The sequence below is a fragment of the Psammomys obesus genome, unplaced genomic scaffold (genome assembly GCF_907164565.1).
Source record: "Psammomys obesus unplaced genomic scaffold, mPsaObe1.curated_primary_1811, whole genome shotgun sequence".
Lineage (NCBI taxonomy): Eukaryota > Metazoa > Chordata > Mammalia > Rodentia > Muridae > Psammomys > Psammomys obesus.
Window position 1 is genome coordinate 8850186 of NW_026596064.1, and position 6327 is coordinate 8856512.

Genomic DNA, 6327 nt, shown 5'->3' on the forward strand with positions numbered 1-6327 from the left:
TCAGGCATTCTCCTGTCTCCACCCTCACCTTCAAAGCTGGGGTGGTGATCAAACACCACATACCTGGCTTTTCGGTGGGTTCTGGAGATCCAAACTTGGGTCCTTGAGCTTGTGTGTCAGGGACATAACTGACTGAGCTATGTCCCCAGCCCTATATATTTTAATGTACGTAGAATCATGTGATCACGTGATAACTAATGTTGATATAATATTTTTCTCAGGAACTAAATATTTGGTTCATATATATTGGGAATAAAAGACATTTGGCCTTGCCATCGAAGCTTTGCAGGTGTGGCTGCTGTGTCACATGTGTGTCAGTCCATGGCAGAGAGAGGATGTATCTATGCTCAGTGTCCTGGCCTATGAACATCTGAATGATTAGCAGGTTAACATTCCCTGAAAAATTTGAGCCTAACATGATCACCACCAGTCCAATGCCAGGAGGCTCAGACAGGGAGCTAACCTGAAACTAGAACCTCTACTGGGACTAACTGCCCCAGGCAGGAGTGAGTCTGAGACAGATGACCATATCATGGGCCATTTGATGGGCCAAGTGAGTAGTGAGCCTGAGATGATCACTAGACCAGGTCCATGGGGCCTAGACAGGGAGCTATTGGCCCGAGACGACCCCCAGTCAGGTACCACTCAGGCCTGAAGTTGCAGACCATAACCAAAATGATCCCTTCCCAGGGCCATAATGTGTGAGCAGGGCATAGCACTCTTGAGACCACTCCTGAAATGACCTCAGACACACAGAAACTCCAGGTGTTACTAAAAGAAACAAGTGAGTGGTGGAGAAATGGAAGAAAAAGAGAAACAAAAGGATGTGGGCATGATGAAGAGAAACACTAGAGACTCAAGGGTAGGGAGAAACAACGTGATATGAGTAGACAACGATGCCACCTGGAACCATGGTGGGGTACTGGCCTGTACTGCCTCTGGGGGGACGCAACTACAACCATGACCCTGCAAAAGCAGGCGTCTGTTACCATCAAAGGCTGGTGCCCAGAAACATGTTGATGTTTGAACTGGCCTGAACCCTCACCTGGGCATCCTGGATACCTGGTCATGGGGGCATGAAAGCAGGAGAGCTGCCCCTGCCCCTAGCAGCTGGAGTACTCGGAAAAGCAGCCTGAACATTGCAGAAACAGGTGAGCAGGCTGCCGAGAATACCAGCATGGGAGACCTGGCCCTACCCCTTTGCCTCTCATGCCGTGGGGTGGATGAGAAAGAGGGAGGCCCTCCTCCTTCCTCACCCCTCACCACCTGAAGCAGGTGAGAAACCTGGCCCTGAAGTTCCGAGAACAGGAGAACTGGCCCTACCCCTCACCAGCTGCAGTACCCAGGAGAGGAGGCCCTGCACCTTGCCTGGGCAACATAGTAGAGTTGAACCTGGTGGTAGGAGCATGGGCCAGCTAACCCCACTATGTTGTTTGAGGACATAAGTGAGAAAGATGACCCACCCCCTTCTCACATTTTGCTATCTACGGCAGGCGAGAAAGTGGCCCCCAGGTCATCAGAACAGAAGAGCTGTCCCTGCCCCTCACCTGCTGCACAGGCTCTATACCTCACCTGGACAGCACAGTAGAGCTGGTCTGGATGTGGGAGTTGCATATAGCCATGAGTGTAGAAGAGCCAGCCCTGCCTCTTGTTTGCAGATGAGGAAAAGATGTCCTCCTTCCCTCTCTCAGCCTTCACCATCTACCTGAGCAGCAGGGTAGAGCTAATCCTGGTAGTGCAGGATTGCTGGTGAGCCAGTCCTGAGGGCAGGAGAGTGAGACAGTTGGCTAGCTGACAAACTCGGATACCTCTCAAGCCCAGATTAGGACTTTGGTCTATCCCATTGATGAACTGCCGGAGCCCAGGAAGGGGTTGGTTCTACAGATTCAAGACTACAGGATCTCTATGACAAAGGGAAACAACAGGATATCAGAGAGGAGTCCCAGTGAGCTTCCAGATCGATAGAGTAGCAGAAGCCAGAGATCTCAAACCAAACCAAGGAGTCATCCCAATGAACATTTGTAAGCAAATTTGGGACACACAGTGAGACAACACAGGTTCCACAATGGGATTTTTTTTTTTTTCTGTTGGAGGAGAGTTGCAAAGGCCAGGTTCAAGAAGAGGGGAAGATGAGTGGGATTGGGATGCATTATGTGAAAGTCACAAAGAACCAATTAAAAGTAAAAAAAAAAAAAGAAGAAGAAGAAATTTGGCTGAGTCTAATAAAAACTAAACAAGCACATACATATAGGAAGCATATGTAAGCAAAATGAAACAAGCTGAATTCTTTTTTTCCAGCTTCCTGTTCAGTTTCTAGTGCCTTGATATTGTAGTTAAAGCATCTTTAAATCCAGGGTCAGTACATAACTGGAAATCTAACTCCCGAGCATTGAAAAGTCACTCTATTTGGGACAGAATATAAAGAAAAGCATGACTTGGATTGGGGAACTTCTTTTTCCATTGGTGAAGCTATTTCTACTTCTGTCTTCCTTTTACAGCCAAATTACAGACTATCTCTCCAAACCCGCAATGTGGAAAGGACAGCAAATCTTTGCTTTTCAATTTTCAGTTTTAATGTGCATTTTATGTACAGGAAGGTAGACACCACGGTAAGGCTTCCTGGTAACAGTTCTCTAGACATACTGAAAAATGGGTAGCATTTCTTCTACATTTGCAGCAAATGGGATTTCTTTTCCTTAGTAAATTATATGAGTGTATCTCTTGACAGTACATGGCTCTGTGGATTAATCCTATCAGCATTAAGATAAGAGTAAAGCATACTCAATGCACAGGACATCTTAGCTGTTAGCAGACTTGAACACGGGCATCACTCTTTTATCCCTAATTCTATTTGCAGGTGTTTTGTATGTATTAAAATAAAATCAAATCTTTATGTATGACATTTTGATATTACATACGTGTCATATATTCTCCCTACATAATCTGAGGAAGTGCAAAAGCAGGTCCACCCTGATGTGGTTTCCAAGGGCTTAAGGGTTGTTTTATTCATGTCCTTATGGAGGATGAAAAATTGTTAGAAACAAGAATTAATTACAGGATTTTCTCTGTCCTGTTTTGTCATTCTTGAGATAAGCTTCTGCCAGAGCATTGTTATTTCTGCTGATCCTCTCTGCCAATGACATAGATCTGAGGTGTCTGCCTTTCTTGGTGTGTGTTTCTATAATAGGTACTACACACACTGTACAACAGGCTACACCTGCATTCTAACTGCTGTGTGATAATGGAAAAGACCCTTGTCATTTTCACTTCTTTTGTGTACCACATGGAGCTGCTCACACCTAAAACCCTGGGTTGTTATGAGGCTCGAATGCCTCCAAGAGAGTGCTTTATGAAACTCTGGCAGGATCTAATAGAGACAAAGATGTTACAACTAATTTTCTAAAGGGCAAAATATCTTCATCTCTTTGAGACTTGTTATAGCATTTTATATATCAGATTCTCCGAGATCAGTCAGGTCCTAGTTAGTAAAAACATTTAAAATGAAATCACAGTTATGAGTTCACAGTAGTCTTATGGAGAGGTAATTGCCCTCAGTTTGAGGCAACGGACACTGTGCAGGCAACCAGTGAGACAACCTAACTTAGAATCATCAGATTCAAAAACAGAAGAAACCTAATACCTGGGTGGGTTTGTCCTTCAGTAAGTATCCTAGGATATAGATCTAGATAGATAGATAGATAGATAGATAGATAGATAGATAGATAGATAGATAGATAGATAGATGGATGGATGGATGGATGGATGGATGGACGGACGGACGGACAGATAGATAGATAGATTTTGAGAATACTTGCTTGTGACCTGTGCGTGCTTAAGTGTAGATTTCTAGCCGTGTAGCAATACATACTTATTTATACCATCAGTATTTGTGTTTTCCTTTCCTTGGATGAAATAGTATTCAGAGCAAATACCTTCAAGACTCCCTGTAGCTCACCAGAGCATCTCCTGTCTCCCTGTCCCACTTTCACTATTTGAGAAAGGTTAGATTTTTTTTAATCTTTAAGAGAATACTGATATTGAGTCATGCTGCAAGCAGTGATGAGCTAAATCTTATACATTTTTAAAAAATCCATGAAAATGTGTAAAGTTTATTTTTATTTTTTATGAATGACCAGCACTATGACTGGGTAAGCAACACCCAGTGCCCCGATATGGAAGGCTTTGTGCCCACTGTGGGACCTAGTGCTTGTCCTCACTCTTTCTTGGTCATTAGATGAGCAGCTTGTTGTGCCCTTTCCCTCTCTGATGTTCTCTGATATTCATTCCCACCAGAGTTCCCAAGCCCAAGGTCTGCCTAGTTGTCAACTAGAGATTCTATAAATCATGTAAATAATACAGGTTCTTTTATAAATAAATTATTTCCAGTACTTGTTAGTGTAATGCAAAGCTGACTAAAACAATGAATATACAAGATAAGTTTCTACTTAGAAAAATTATTTAAAATAAAATTATAGTTTTTGCTCAAACTTAGTGAAATATTAAGCATGTGTTATCCACTATGAAAAGAGGAGAGCGGGAGAGCTGTGAGCACACACACACATCTTAAAAGTAAAACAAACAAACAGTGATATAGCAAAAAAAAAAAAAAAAAAAAAAAAACTGGTGGAACCATAATTTGAACCTAGGCTCACAGCTCCTGAAGCGCGCGCGCGTGCGTGTATGTGTGTGTGTGTGTGTGTGTGGTGTGTCTGTGTATATGCAGTAACCAATGGCAATTCTGGCTTTGATCTGGCAGTGCCTGGCTAACAGAGCTTCCATGCAGCTTCAGGACATGAATAGGTACGGAGCACTAAGAGCATTCACATAAGTATCAGCTATTTGTCATCACCATCTGCATCCATCCCATTTTAGAGAGAAGTATTTGAAATTCTCCACATGCAGAGGGAGAGTTAACATCTGGGTTGTTCGAGAAAGGCTCAAGGAATCATATATTTACCTAAAATTACACACAATACATACATATTTATATCTAAGTAAATCTTAAGAGAAGTTGTGCTAGTTGGGTTTCAGTTGGGGACTAGCTGGGTTTCGGACTAGCAGGAGTCCCCACAAGAATCATATATCAAGAAAAATCCCAGTACCATGTATGAGAAACCGCCTTTTAAATAATCAGGGTACTCCAAGTGACTCGCCAAGCAATATAACTATTGGTGGTTGTTGATACCTGTGGTTACCTCTCAGAGACTAAGGTAAGCCTCTATTGCTGAAGAAAGCACATATTTAGTATACAGGACTCAGATTATTCTAAATGGATCTAACTTAAAAACCTCTTTTCTGTGGTCTGGCTTTCATGTCACCAGAAAATACTATTTGAGCTTCCAGGAAGGGAAGCAATTAATAGTCTTACATGGCTTGCAATAGTGATCAGCATGGCAAGATGTCCTTAAACACGCAAATAGTGGCATTACCTGTTGGTGATAACCAACAGCTGTCTAATTGGACTTGTGACCATTCAGCAAAAGGAAAATCATGCTTGGTACTAGAAGCATAGTCAACTTCCCTAGGCTAGTGAAGTCATGGATTTTAGAAGAGAATTTACTTCTGTCACTTTGCTAGACCAGCGTAATTCCTAACTACATTCTAATTGCCACTCTTCTACCTATAGACACCTCATCAAAGAAATTTCTGTTTATATCGGATGGAAAGCATCACAAAAATCCACAACTGGACGTAATGCAGCAATAAACCTATGTTTTGAGGAGTCCAATCCCAATGGACACATTTACATCACTGCTTCTGCATCTGTGGCTCAGGCACTATCACAGAAGAGGGGTGGGGAAGCTGTAAAAGCCAGACTACCAGAAAGTCTGCTGTGAAATAGTCTCTCGTAAAAATGTGTGCACAACTATGATAAAAACAATGATAACATCAATAAACATGTTAACTCTGAAAGAAGAAAATCTTACGAGGCCTTTAGACTAAGAACGACAGCCAACTCATGACTTCTGAGAGAGAGAGAATTGGTAACTCCTAGGAATGCCCTCCTAATTGGTTATCTAATACAAGGTGATCAGCTTGTATACAACAAAACTGGACTCAGCAAGTTGTATTTATATATATTTATGTATACATATACATAGACACACACACATACATGTATACACTTATATGTAACAATAATAATTTAAAAAGAAGAGATTACCAATTTGAGAATGAACTTAGGGAAGCATTAAAGGAGGAAAGGGACTTGGAAGGGAATAAAGAGAGGAAAGGTAAGCAGAAAAGTGATGTGATTATATTTTGATTAAAATGTATATAATATAAAAATAATAATGTAATAAAATACAAAAACTTAATTTTTCCATA

The 6327-nt window shown here is 41.7% G+C and overlaps 1 pseudogene; it reads left to right on the forward strand.

Moving 5' to 3' along the window:
• The first annotated feature begins 268 nt into the window (after positions 1 to 268).
• Positions 269 to 394, forward strand: LOC129689882 (small nucleolar RNA SNORA17; annotated as a pseudogene).
• The last annotated feature ends 5933 nt before the right edge of the window (positions 395 to 6327 follow it).